The sequence below is a fragment of the Cynoglossus semilaevis genome, chromosome 6 (genome assembly GCF_000523025.1).
Source record: "Cynoglossus semilaevis isolate Cse_v1.0 chromosome 6, Cse_v1.0, whole genome shotgun sequence".
NCBI classification, from domain to species: domain Eukaryota; kingdom Metazoa; phylum Chordata; class Actinopteri; order Pleuronectiformes; family Cynoglossidae; genus Cynoglossus; species Cynoglossus semilaevis.
This window is the reverse complement of record NC_024312.1, coordinates 165,128-179,638: the sequence shown is the minus strand read 5'-3', so window position 1 is coordinate 179,638 and position 14,511 is coordinate 165,128. Positions and strand designations below refer to the sequence as shown.

The 14,511-nt window shown below is 39.9% G+C and overlaps 1 protein-coding gene across 1 annotated transcript in view; it reads right to left on the bottom strand.

The window, feature by feature from the left end:
- The window catches only part of ankrd34c (ankyrin repeat domain 34C), a 25,255-nt gene extending 11,251 nt beyond the window's left edge, over positions 1 to 14,004 (bottom strand). The window contains exons 1-7 of the mRNA XM_025056143.1: positions 13,648 to 14,004; positions 10,492 to 10,621; positions 9,893 to 10,033; positions 9,291 to 9,488; positions 7,005 to 7,080; positions 6,779 to 6,861; positions 3,112 to 3,233 (exon numbers count right to left, since the gene is read on the bottom strand). The gene's annotated coding sequence lies outside the window, so the exon portion shown is untranslated. The remainder of the gene's footprint in view (positions 1 to 3,111; positions 3,234 to 6,778; positions 6,862 to 7,004; positions 7,081 to 9,290; positions 9,489 to 9,892; positions 10,034 to 10,491; positions 10,622 to 13,647) is intronic.
- Positions 14,005 to 14,511: the final 507 nt, after the last annotated feature.

Sequence of the window (14,511 nt, the reverse complement as noted above, 5' to 3'; positions counted from 1 at the left end):
ATCTGCAACAAAACGGAGCAAAATGTGGCCCTGAATTTTATATATATATATATATATATATATATATATACATATATATACAGTATATACATAGCTTTTATAGCTTTCATTTATTTGTTTTTGTCAACTAAGATATTTTCAGGCTAGCTAAAAGATTGACTTTTTTTATATACAACTATTTCTTAGAATTTTAACTAACAGTACATCTTAATTTTCTTTTACATATAAAATGTCGTTTTTAAGCAAAATTTCTAGATAACTCATTTTTGGTACATTCGTGACTGAAGTGTAAACCAGTTTTGGTAACTAAGGTAGTTTCCAACTAATTTTAGCAATGAATCTCTTGACTGAACCAAGCAAATTAAAAAAAAAAAAAAAATATATGACGAAAAAAAATTGTAAAAAAACTATGTATTTTTTTTAGGCAAAAAAAATAGCAGATATTTTCCGGTTGATTCGCTTTTGTGTAAAACACACATGGATGCTTTTACACAATAGTTTCCAACTAATTTTAGCAATGAATTTCTTGACTGAATGTTGGCAAATTTTTAAATATTTGTTTTTGTATATGACGAAAAAAAAATACTAAAAAAAATTTTTTTTTTTAGGTAAAAAACTAGCAGATATTTTCCGGTTGATTTGCTTTTGTGTGAAACACAAGTTGCAATTTTCAACCCAAGTCCCCATAATCTTTAGACCGACTTCTTTTCCGTTGTAAACTGAACCCACTGAACCTGCTGTGGACACGTGTCTACATCTGTGTGTTTCCTCTCCAGTGTTGTATAGGAGACCGACGGTGAAGGAGCGACATTGTGATTTGCTGGTGTGAACAGTGGTGTGACAGAGCCCAGCAAACCATCAATTTCACCACTAATTATTTTTGTAGTTTGTGCCACAGCTGGACAGAGAGTCTCGCCTAAAGCCACAACATATTACCTGCTGTTGATAGCAGGACAAAAAAAAAAAAAAAACAGGTTCTGGACATGGGAGGACATTGGAGGCAATTAAACTGTCTGGTCTGAATCTTGATGCTACAAAGTCCAGCTGAGGGCTGTGGAGTTCAGAATGGCTTTACCTGCTGCCCTCACCTGTCATTTTCAATGTCATTTTTCCCTTCAAATGACCAAATGCATGCACATTTCTGTAAACACTGTATGGCACTAGTTAATATAAAGTTTATAAATTAAAATGTTAAAAGTTAGGCCAACATTTGTGAAAGAAAAACGTAAAAAAATTAAGCAAGATCAAAAACAGAAAAGAAGACTTTTCTGCCGACCCAGGGTTTGTTAAACGTACTGTCATCAGCGTATACAAACATATGCCTTGACGACTGTTTAATGTCTACTTTTTCCGAATTCCCACAAAAACTCCCGACACCTAGTCAGGTCGGACAACTAGCTGATGATGTGTTTGGGTCGTCTGAAGCAGCTCTGCGTCATTAACAGGACGCGAGGCTTAAACAGAGAATTCAACACGGCGGACATCAAAGTGCCCACTCTGCAACTCCTTGTTAGATATGCACCAATCTCCTAGGATACAGCCCACATACACAATGGTCATGTGGCCAAACCGATGCTCCCTGCATAACGCTCTTGAATAGCGCTGTATTCAATTACTGCTGGCCAATAAGGCAGGTGCAGGTTTGAAATGAGCCAAATATGAAAGAATAGAAAAATGGGATGAAGAAGAAGAGGGAAAAGAGATAATAACAGTTTCAGTGTTTAAATTACTGATACTCCAGGTTTCCAAGTCTGAAGTGCACAAATTATTATAAATGTATGAAACTACGGCACGACGACTACATGAAGGAAGCCCTACATTAGCATTAGTAAGAGAAAGTAAGCATCAGCAGCGGGGTTCGTGCCAGTTCACTGCCGTCGCAGCCCACACATTGGCTTGATAAAATCGCAGAGACACCAAATGTCAAAACTTGGTCTTTTAGGAGACGACTGGACCCGAGAGGAGTCAGAAACAGGGAGAGGCAAAGTGCAGCAGCGCAGATGGAAGAGAAGGGTAGAAATAAATCATCATCAATCATTACCAGGAAAGAAATATGTAAAAATAAAATTGAACATATAATTTAAAAAAAAAATACAAATTTTAAACCATTTGAAAATGAAGCCAGTAGAACTCAGGAATGCATTTAAAGGTTGCAGGGCTGATGTTCAAATCCCATGTCAAAGAAGTGTTATGTGTCTTAGATCTAAGCTCCAGTCCTCTGGTTGAACAAACACATGATTTCTGCTTTCAGACACCCGGTCGTTCCCTTTTTTCAACAACAATCTGTGACCTGCTCATCCACAAATGTGTGAAATGGTCAAAGCGGTTCTAAAACCCTGCCGTGACAAAGAGTTGAAAAGCAAATCCATCTCCTTAAAAGTCACACTTTTTTTCCTTTGAACACAGATTTGTCCCTTTTCTTCTTCACGCTCCGCGGAACAAACAGAATGAAGAGACGTTGACCTTCACGCAGCTAAATCAGAGGTGAGACGTCGGAAGACAAACTAATCCATAATAAATTCTCCTCACAGCTGACGATGCTTCACCACAAAAGACACATTCAGTGATTTGTTTTGAAACCACTGAAACCGAACACATGGTTTGGTTTGGTGGCGCTGTTGAGTTTGGACTTGAAAATACAATAACACGTGCATTTTGACAGCTATAAATCTATAAATATCCTGTGATAGAAAAAAAATACTATAATTGTTTTCTTTCCACTGTTGCATAATTCCTACTGTCTTTCTACAGTAACCACCGTCTCAGACTGTATCCACCGGTCAGTGCAGAGCCGACGGTCAATCTGGTGTCATTAGCTGGGATCAAAGCCCTCCACCGTGCATGTCATCACCTGAGTGTGTTTCTCGCCACAAAATGGTCGCAAAAAACGCAAACAGATGTTAATATGCATTAACAGCATTACCAACCCAGACGGCAGGTCTATGTGGGCCACACATGGGTTCACGTGACACATCCAACATGTATCTGCAGCCCAGTTTGACACACACACCTATCATGTTCTGTCTGCCCTGACATGTTGAGTGTTTTCGCCCCAGAAGAACATCTGAAACGCAGGAAACCCAGAGAGAATGGAAGCAGAGTCGTTCCTACCTTTATCAGACTCGTTCAGCTCCACTGTTGTGGTCCAGCTTCACCCGCACGGCTCTGAGTCACCACTGGTTTGAACTCGACCAAAATCCGCTGGTACAAAAGCCTAGAGTGCCCTCTAGCAGCTGTCAGTGGGAAAATAACAAATATGTAAAATGATATATTGCAATATATAAGTCACACCCGAGTCAGAAACCCAGCAAAACGATAAAAAAAAAGTGCGACTTACGTCAGTAAGATAATAGTTTTTCAGATGCAGAGAGTATTTTTCTTTACCAGAATAATAATGTGCTGTTTTTTTTTTTAATGTACTTCTGGGCTTTATTGTCGCCACTTTTATTTGTCTGTTTTCTCATATACTGTATCTGTGTCTGTGATCTTTTTTTTTTTTATAATAAATGTTGGGCCTTTTCCAGAATATCTGTTGTCAACATCAAAAGCCCCAGAGTGTTCGCTGCTGCCTCCGGAGGCTGATTCATTGTCAGGTGACGTGTGGCGGCCAACATAATGAGATTGGCATGGATTCAACAGATGTAGTCAGACGGGCCTGAGAAATATGCATTGATCCACGGTCACAGCCAGACGTGCTTATCTTAATTTCAAACAAATTGCTCGACTGATACTACGGAGGAAGAGCCTGGATCATCTTATACACTTACCCCTGCGGGAAACCTGTGATTTACCCCAACGCTAACGCTGCTTCTATTAGTGTGGGTTCAGATGATTACGTTTTTACACCGAAGAATGTTCCGACACTACTCACTACTCCTGCTACTCCTACTCCCTGACGGCTGTCACCTAATTGCCTTTTTAGAGCAAAACTCAGAGTACTTCAGTTCTTAATTGTGACCTCATGCTGAACCAAAAATTTTCTGAAGCAAATTGACAACATTAGTTCATCTTTACTCATTAGATTCATTTGTTTTTGGCTAATCAAAGACAGGAGTGAACAGATTTGTTAGACCAGAATGTAACGCAAATAATAATAGTTATCAAAATGCAAAAATGGTTATAGGCTGGTCAGTAAATATTCTATGAAAAATAAAAACATAGCATACAAAATAAAAAAATATAATTTTGCTAATAGATAAGCACTTAATAAGAAAGAAAGAAGTCAACGAAATTAGCCTTATCAATCACTGAATATATAAAAAAGAAATAAAGAATAAATATGATTAAACATGGTCAAGATTAAGAGCTTCAGCTAAAAATGAAAGCTAGCAAAAATGAAGCCTAAATGGTTAAATGTTGGCAGAAAACTGTTGAAAGACAACTAAAATAGTTCACACGAAACTAAACTTAAACTTAAACTAAACTTAAACTTAAACTAAACTTAAACTAAACTACCGGCCGTTTAATGTTAAAAACAAAAGATTATTAAATCAACCAGAAAAACATCTAAATAAAGATATTTGGATACGATTTAATTTCATTACCTGCTATTGTCACAAGACCAGTTAACAATGAATTTTTTACAGCACCTGGAGTTTTTTTTTATGTAAAGGAACAAGAACGTATCTTTATTTTTAGAGATGATAAATTTGACTTGTAATCCAGGACAGAAAACAGGAGCTTCAGCAGTCCCTCAGGACTGAGGAGGGAACTGAATGGGGTCAGAGACACACATACACACGCCACCCCCCCACACACACACACACACACACACACACACATGCAAACAACCACCCACTTTCTTTTTTTTTTTTTTTAAGGTGAAAATGTCTATACTGTATTTCTTTACTGTCCAAAACCTTACCATATTTTCCGAATTATAACTCACACCAGCAAAAAAATTCATAATGAAGAAAAAAAACAACATATATTAGTCGCTCCAGAGTGACTAGCACCAGCCAGCTAGAGTGCCCTCTAGAGGCTGCGAGTGTGAAAATAACAAATATATACATTTTCAGTGGTCAGCAGCAGAGTCCACAAGCATAGAGTGCCCTCTAGTGGCTGTCAGTGTGAAAATGACAAATGCAAAATTATATATATTTTTTTTAATATATGTCGCCCCTGAGTATAAGTCACAAACTGAGCCAAAGGATGGAAAAAAAGTGCGACTTATAGTCAGGAAAAATACGGTATTAAATTTTTTAATATATGTCGCACCTGAGTATAAGGATGGGAAAAAAAGTGCAAATTATAGTCAGGAAAAATATGGAATAATATGGTGAGACATTAAATATTAGAATATTAGCAGAAGATAAACCGGAGAATTTCTCCTTCGGCCTCTTAGTTAAAGAACACCTCAACTGTTTTGCTGAATATAAATAACATGTGACACAGTGACGGAGCCACATGCACGGTGAAATATTCCAGGTGAGCCTTATATTCTCCATTATCTCCACAGCCGCATGTTGTGCCGCTGACATTTGACGGCAGAGGTTTGATTGACAGCTGCTGTAGGGACATTTAGTCGAGACAAGATAAGACGGCGGGTTTGAGGCGTCGGGAGAGCGCGTCGCTGCGGCCTGTGGTGAACGCAGACCGTTGTTTCTGGAAGGTTTGGCCCGATCGATGTGATCAGCCAGGTGTGTGGAGGAGAGGACGGAGGAGGAGGAGTAGGAAGAGGAGGAGGAGGAGAATCTCAGCGATGAACTGGGGCGACTGGTGGCCATGCTGCTGCTGCTGCTGCTGCTGCTGCTGCTGGTGCTGGTGCTGGTGGTGGTGGTAATGGTGGGGGTTTATGAATAATCTAAATGAAGTACGGTGCCTTCACTGACCCCTGAGATGTGACTTTGGAAGAAATGGAAAAAGGCAGACGTTTATCTCGCAGAAACTAATAAAGCACTGTCTGTCAGCTGGGAGGTGAGTCATCCCGGAGTAGCATCATTAGAGAGAAGCAGCAGCAGCGGCGGCGGCGGCGGCTCTGATCATGTCTCCGGGGGATTTGACCACCGCGCTGCACAATTGCGACCACCGAGAACCTCTCTCTCTCTCACACACACACACACACAGATACACAAACACACACTGATTTTTGTGTTTGGTGAGCTATGACTTCACAGACATAATTCATTTCCCAGCCCCTTACTCTAAGATCAGCTGTTTTCAAATATATCCCTAATCTTAATCCTAATCCTAACCTTAATTTCAATCTGTCTCTGATTCTACTAAGTCCAAATGTATTATCTGCTACTGTATTTGAACAAGGCAGATAATTTATGTCCTACAATAAACAGCTGAACCAGAATCAGTTAGTGGATGAAAAAACATTTGTTTAACCTCTGCCTTGTCATTTCATTATTGATGTGATTTATGTGAAATGTACGTAAAGTGTGTGAAATTGATCCAAACATGTTTTTAATTTCATTCCCTAATCTACTGTTTGTATACTTACAGCTAAATGCTAGCACACCGCAAGTTCACTTCACTGGTTTTTACCTTTTTTTTGTCCCATATTAAGGTTTTCTTTTGAGTCGTTCCTCGGCCGATGCGAGGGTCTTTGAGGGCAGGGGGTGTTTACCACGTTTTATTACCGTTTAACTGTTTGAACCATTGTAAAGTACACTGACTTTGCTTTGTGTATGAAATGCGCTCTATAAATAAATAAATTGACTGATTGATTCACCATCACTCCTTCCCCAATAATACACGTGGTGCTAACAGCTTTAGCGCTCAATACTGACAACTGACAATAAGTCAGTGAGTGAATAACAAAACTACTCACCCAGCCTTTAAATACCTGGGTGTCCTGTGTCCTGTACATGTGTGAACTCTGACCTCCTGAACACGTCAGGCCGGTCGTCAAGTCTGTGAAGAGAAAAAGGAAAAATCATTCATTCTTATCAGGCGTCTCTTGTTAGATAATGATGTGCTACATCGTCAGAGCTGTCATTACACTTCAGTCGGACACAAACAGTCGCGGTGAGAGGCGTGCACACACAAGAACAAACCTGACAGTTGGCAAATAAGCAGGAGATTGTTGTGGCCCAGCTTCGGCTTCAGCGCTTCAACGTCCAATAATGTTTCCTGGAACGGAAAATACGACCTGTCATTCATCCGCCATTGATCCGAGTCCAAGCATCGCTTTTTAATATCTTTTACAAAAGCACGAGGACATGGAAAATGTGAAGCAACGATCGGAGATAACTGATCTGTCAGTGGAGCCGGTTCACCAGAGCATTCACAACCAGATTCACACCTGAGGTCGGCTAAGAGTGAACAATTAACTGACGGCTCCCAGGACAAAACCTGCACGCACGGACAGAACCTTCAAACTCCACAGAGAAAGACAAACAGTTACCACCGGGGATCAAACAGCCGTCTCATCGTTGTAAGGCATCTTGACAACCATTTGTTCATTGATTTTCTATCAGGTCTTTTTTTTTTGTCATAGCACGACATCTGGTCTGCACCAGTCCATCAGAGAGCCACATATAAACAACAACAACAACAACAACAACAGACCATATGGACCATGTCCTAGCACAGGTCCACGACCCTGTGGTTTGGCACCCCATAATACATTTCTCTTGAGTTAAATTTTTTTTTTGTTAATTTCATTTTTTAACATATTTACTGATTAAAGAAAACATTACGTGCAGGGATGTCTGATAAAACTGGCCAACCACTATCATCGGCTGATGTTAGCATAATTATGTAATATCGGTAAGAGTCGTTTCTGATCATACAACGCCTGGGTTTCACCCAGATGATGTGACCTAGAAAACAGTTTTGAAGTGAAAGTGAATTATTAGCTTACAACAGCACACAATGAAGTGCGTCCTGTGCCTTTGACCCAAACGGCTGCATATAATCAGACGAATATCGGCAAAAATCTAATATCGGAAAACCCTAATTATTATTGTACCGACTCATTTAAAACTGTCCTTTCGTACATTTCTAGTCCAAGAAAGAATAACTGCCCCGCTCTGTGGCAGATCTTCAGTAGAACGGGGGGAGGTGGGGGTGGCCCGGTTGCAGACATTCATTCTTGTGCAGCTGCAGGTTCCTCCACCACCGGGTCTCACAGGTGTCTGTGAGTGAGTATCCAGGACGCGGGCGTCTACTTTCTACTCCACAGTACTTCTGAGTCCTGAGTACAACTTGAGTTTTGATGCCATCGTCGAAAGGTGACAAAATCGTACAATCGTACAGGGCCACAGGGTGGTGAAGTGGTTGGTGCTCTTGCCTTACAGCACAATCACTGACTCCTAGTCTTTGTGTATAATACACAGATGTGTTTGTGTTGAAACTGTGTTCCAGACTGAAAAGGCTTTTAAAGGGAATGTTGTTTTTTTTCCCCCTCTTTCACTCGCATTGAGCTGAAAAGGTCAGTTTATTCATGCTTTTGACTCAGTGATGGGTCAATATGGAGAACGGTGAAGCCTGGGCCTCTGTGTGTGTGTGTGTGTGTGTGTGTGTTTGGGAGGGAAGTTGGTGACAAACAAACTTGTGTCATAAGCAGACGTGCAAAAAGAAAAAAAAAAAAGGCTGAACTACGAACACGAACTTCGTGTGATTAACACTTGCTGCGATTTCCTGTCGGTGCTGCTGTGTTCACATGCAGTCACATGTGGCAAAAGCACAAGTCTCACCAGCATCCTTTGGCACAGCTTGAACTGTGGGCTTCTCTAAAAGTGAAGAGCAGATGGAGCTCCAGGAAGACCTGGAATCTCTAAAAGGAAATCTCCAGTGGAATTTGAATGAGGTTTGTGGGAGAGTTCACAGCCTGATCCTCCTTCTCAACACATTCACAGCCTCTTCTCCTTCTCTCAAGTGGATCCCAGCTCATTATGTACATGAGGTGTACATACATACACTCACACTCACACACGGAGGAGGAGGAGGAGGAGGCGCCGAGACTCAGCCCTGGTTTGGCTTTAAATAGTTGTTGTGGAGTGTCGGTCCTGCAGCTTCATCTCCCGTGTCATAAATGTCACTCGCGAGTGAAACTCTGACGTAAGAGCCTCGTAGCAATTAGTGTGAGCGCTGGCTCTGCCGTATGACAAGCCATAGTAACTGCTGAGCTCCATACCAAGCACATGGATACAGAGCTGGTCCCAGTGGACGCTGGGAAATTAATTACCAGCCTCAGTCTCAGGCTGCCCTGAACTCAACACGACATTGTTCAGACACAGGCAACTTTGTACATACAGGACATGTGGCACAATGAAATGTCAGTCCACTTGGACCCAGGGTGCAAGAATATTCTAAATAAAAGTAAAAGTAATATTCACAAGAAACACTGTTCTGTCGGGACAGAGAGGGGTCGCTGCGTGCGTACGTGCCGCCATCTTGGAACCGCACATGGATGCAGTGTTTTTAATTGGAACTGCATCATGTTAAAACACTCATCTGATTTGCCGGTGACACGTTGATTCACTGCATTACTACTGAGGTGGAGCTTCATCTTCATTTGGTGTCGGTGGAATTGTCTGGAAAAGACAAACACAAAGGACTGAGTGAATAAAATTAGGGAACTTGTTAACCTGTTATGGTTATGCTAATATGTTTAGCCTACATTTGTTGTTAAAGATATTTTATAAACGAATAGTCCCTTCAAGATCTAATTTAAAAATTTTAAATTCAGTTTTCGAGGTGATGGAGGTGTTGATGTTGACGATGATGGTGGTGACGACAAAAGTTAGCCAATGTAGTTATCTAGAAGTTAGCCACAAGACAACAACAAAGCTTATGTTATCGTAGGTTTCTGCTCCAGTCTGTTTACTAACTCTCAGCACATGGTGACATGTGCGGACAGTAAGGTAGGTAGGTGTGCTGTGATGATGATGATGGTAAAACTGGACAAAATTCAGTGATGTGGTTTCCTGCTCCTGACCTCGTCCGCCTTCCACAGAAGCTGCAGGTCCCTGAAGACGTTCTCAGCCTGTGTGTAAACACTGAGCACATGGCAACAGATGATGGAGGCGATGATGGTGGAGGACGGTGTGGAGCTCCAGCATCAGTGGTGGGAGGTGAGCTGAGAGTTTTAGAGATAATGAGAATGTGTTATTCACTCCATCAAAGCATCACTTCATCATCATCATCATCGTCGTCGTCTTCATCATCAGCCCTTCATTTACTCATTTCAAAAGAACCATCAGGCCATTCTTCATGTCTCATCACACAGGACACGATGCTAATTTCATTAACTGTTCTATTTCGGAGCCACAGCTGATCTGAAGGCTGTATCAAAATAAATTAGCAGCAGTTATTTTTAGAAACACAGATCTGATCATGACAAAAAAAAATACTGAGCCAAAGCTGCTGCTGCTGCTGCTACGCCCGTGCCCTTTTCTCTGAGTCTTCCACACCAACCACGTCCTCCTTCGCCGCTCGCTGGCTTTCTTATTGTGTCGTCATGGAGATGGGTTTTTGTCTTTGTGTCTAATTAAAGAGGGAGAGCTTTAGATGTATCGACTCTCTCAGATCACACACTTTCTTCCAATACTCTGCCTCTGCGTGTCGTCACCAAACGGTCAGTCTGTAATTAGAAGCGAGCACATGCTGCAGCTGGAAGAGCAGGTAGAGAAAACACGTGGAGGAGACGATGACGACAGCAACAGGTCTGGGGGTTTAAAAAAAAAAATCACCATGAAAGGCTGAAATCGCCCCAAACTTCTTATAACGATGGCCTTTAAAGAACAATAACCCTTTTAGGTGAACAGCAGGAAATACCTGCAAAAAAATCTAAAATTTAGCCGAAAAATAAACATAATAAGGTATAGAATAATTTATAAAAATATAATTTAATTAGAAAATGTTTTCCTGTTTCTTGTTAAATTCTCAATTCAGAATTTGAAGAAGTAGAACAGCACGAAATTATTTATTTTGAGTCTAACATGCCATTTAAATGATGAGATTCTGGAAAATGAAGTGAGGACTCCAGTTGTTCATCATGTGAATTCAATGGTTTCTTCAAACACTCATTCATATTACAGCTTTTTAGTAATTGTCGAGCCACAGGAACAACATCAAAGCTTCATCGCTCTTTAATCTCGAATATATTATAAATAAACACTTTGTTTTGTTTTTTGAGGATATTTTAGTTTTAGTTTTGTTTTTTTTTTATACTGACCACACTTTCATCTTTTACGCTGCGGGAGATTGTTTTACCATCTATACTCACAGACACCATCAATACTCATCATTTATTTATCAGGACATACTGTATAATCTTCCTTTCCAGCCTGTGTTTAATCCCTGTTTGATCGTCAATGAGATCAGATTTTTTTTTTTCCCTTCGTCCTTCAGCGGATAAAAAAAAAAAATGTTCCTTGAAATATTTGTTAAAACAAATCAGTGACGGTCAGAGCTGGAGAGTCCTTCTCCTGACAGGTGAGGGTTCTTCAAACTCAGGTTAATAATCTGTGCTGCTGAAGGTCCCGGGGACTGTTTTCTAGGGATTATCTTCAGGTGACTGTGGCTGACCTTGGAACATGATGGTCATCAAGTTAGATTCAGGTGAGGTGATTACATTTGCTCCCCTTCAGGAAGTCATTACAAATAGAGTACGGGTGTGATAATGTTGGGAACCAGTTCGCTGGTCCGTAAAAGTTGTGAAATACCGCCCTCTTGTGTCAGATACTGGAGCTGCAGATGGCTGGGGATCATAACTTCACATCCATGCAGCAGGGCAGTGGTTCCAAACATCTTCCTGGAGAACATGTATGATGACATCAGAGCTCTGTTGAGCAGTGGTTCTCAAATGTGGGTACGCGTACTCCTGGGGGTACTTGAAGCACCTCTGGTGGGTCTGGGACATTTTAATTCTTAAATTTGAGGGTAAAGCAAAATGGTCTAACACAAATTGGTCAGATCACGACCTGTTTGATTTTTTATATATATATATAGGATTAGAATCCAGTTCCTGTTAAATGTTCTTTTTGTTTTGAAAAAAAAAAAAAACTCAGAAGAAGCTGAAACAAATCTTTTTTGCTAAATTTAAATAAGCTAAAGAGGTTTCTGTTAAACTGTTACAAATGTGATGTTTGCATCAAAGTTACACACACACAGTTCACAAAGATATAATTAGTAAATCAATTAGCAAATTAAGTCTTGGCAAAATCAGACACTTTCAAAATTCCTAAAACTTTTTGACTAGGTTTTGGCCTATTTGAAGTCACTCCTAAAGTTCTGTCAATTTCTTTTCCTTTTCCTCTTCAAATCCCAACTCCATCGTTAAATCTGTGAATATAAATAAACCTGTTAAATTCACACACACAGCACAAAACAGCTGCTGCTAGAAAAAAGAAATTCTGGTCACACATTTTAAGTTTAAGATTCAAATCTTAATTTATCGCGAGAAAACAGCGCCAGCAAATGTGTTAATGTTCAACTACAGACAAAAGATACAGATACAAATGTGACAGAAACGAGAGAACAAATGTTCACCAGTGAAGAGGTGCCAGACACGTCCTCTTATCAGTTCTCCGTCCAACACAGAGTCGACAGCTGGGCAGGAAAAGTGATAAGAAGACGTGCTCAACAGTGATGTTACCTGAACATCAGCTCAGAATGACACACTTGAAATATGATATATTTAAGTCAAAGCGCCACCAAACTTCTTCAGCTTCAAGACCAGAACTAAAGTCCAGTCCAGCATCAGCCTCGTGTCCAGTCCAGTCCTGTCCTGTCCTGTCCAGATGTCCGTCCAAAAGAGAGTCCAGAGTTAGTTTTAGCTCATGAGCCTTCAGCAGGTTAAGGTCACTGTGGCTCCACCTCTGTCTCTAAGTCATGAATGATTCAGATTCACTCCCTCACTCCGGCCCATATATACAAGCACCAGAAATACTACTGATGTAGTTTTAATATGTCAAATTATATAATATCTTCGTCTACTTAATAATAAACCAAACATAGCTAAAACGGTTAGCCGAGTTAGCCATACAATAATACAAGACAGCAGAAACTTAGGACCAATGACCAAAAACATCTGTCAAAATAGCTTTTAAACAAATTCGAAAACATATCTAAAATATCCAAACATCCTCTATAAGCAAGAAAAAGTGTGTTATTAAAAGTAGCTAAAGTTTGGCTAAATAACAAACGGCTAAAAGTTGCATTAAACAAATAGTATACAATTAACTATTAAGTCCACATAGCATCTAGACACAAAACTGCTAAAACGTAGCCAACACTAATATCAACACTTTAAAACGATTTTTTAAATCAAAATAATAATAAAATACCCCAAAACAGCTATAACGATAGCAAAATGCCAAAAGTAAGGCTAATAATAGCCTAAAGTTAGTCGAGAATCAAGCTAAAAAAATTAGCCCTAAATTAGCTTCATAAAAAAGTTAGTCGAGAATCAAGCTAAAAAATTAGCTTCACAACGGTTAAAATACACTTGCAAGATTACATTGAAAATCACCGCAAATAATCTTGTAAAGTTTTAGTTTTCAATCGTTGATTCAGTAAATTATTTAAAAATAAATTAGTGTCAGGCCACAATAAATATAGTGTGTGGCCACCATTTTAAATTGAGGCAACAGTGATAAAAAGTTCGGTTATTTATAAAGCTTTTTTTCTTTTTAAGTGTGTTGTACCGTGTTTGTAGTTTGATATCGAACAGTGTTTTCACGAACGTACCTGACGATATCACGGTTGTACCTCTTCACTTCTGCGGTTTAGTTCCTCCGGTTCCGTGGGTTAGCGGTTTCTCGCCCACTCATGTCCAACGCCAACATTTAGTTCCTCCAGATTTACACCGTCCTCCGTGTCATTTTCACAGTATTGTGGTGATTCTTCCGGCTGCAGGTCCGTCGTAATTGTAGAGTGAAAAACACGTACTTTTTGTTTTGTTTCCTGGAAGTGAAACATCATTTTCACTACCGCTGATATTGATCGTTTCTACTGATTTTCCGGTGTTAAAAGTGTCAGAGTGTCGTAAACTAAAGTCACAAAAACTCCACCTGAAAACCCGCTGCTCGTTAGCAGGGTTGCCAGATTGGACGATTTACAGCAAAAATGATATTTATACTAAACTAGTATAGAATAGAATGCTATATCAGGGGGTACACATTAAGACAAACTAATTTTCATGTTTATGGTATATTTAGAGTGAACAGTTGACATAATACTACATGTTTCTGATGTAAGGGAGGTAACTGTACTATAGTACTACATGTACAAATACCATCATGTACTTCTTAATGGCTTATTCACGGGGCAAATTGTGTGGGTCACATATAAGCGACGTTTTTTTATGACGTATGACATTTATAGACCATTTACGCAGATTTAATTCCACATGATGGATTTAATTCCACAGTAAACCCATAGGGGTCACTAAGGATACATAAAGCTTGGGGAATTATTTTTAAAACTTTAATCCAATGACTTTTGACTGGTATCAGTACTCATTTAAAACATCTTAAACGTCACCACCAGAACGTCTGTGTCTGTGTCTGTGTCCGGGACTAGACCTGGGTCAGTCCTGTCCACTCATGTAGG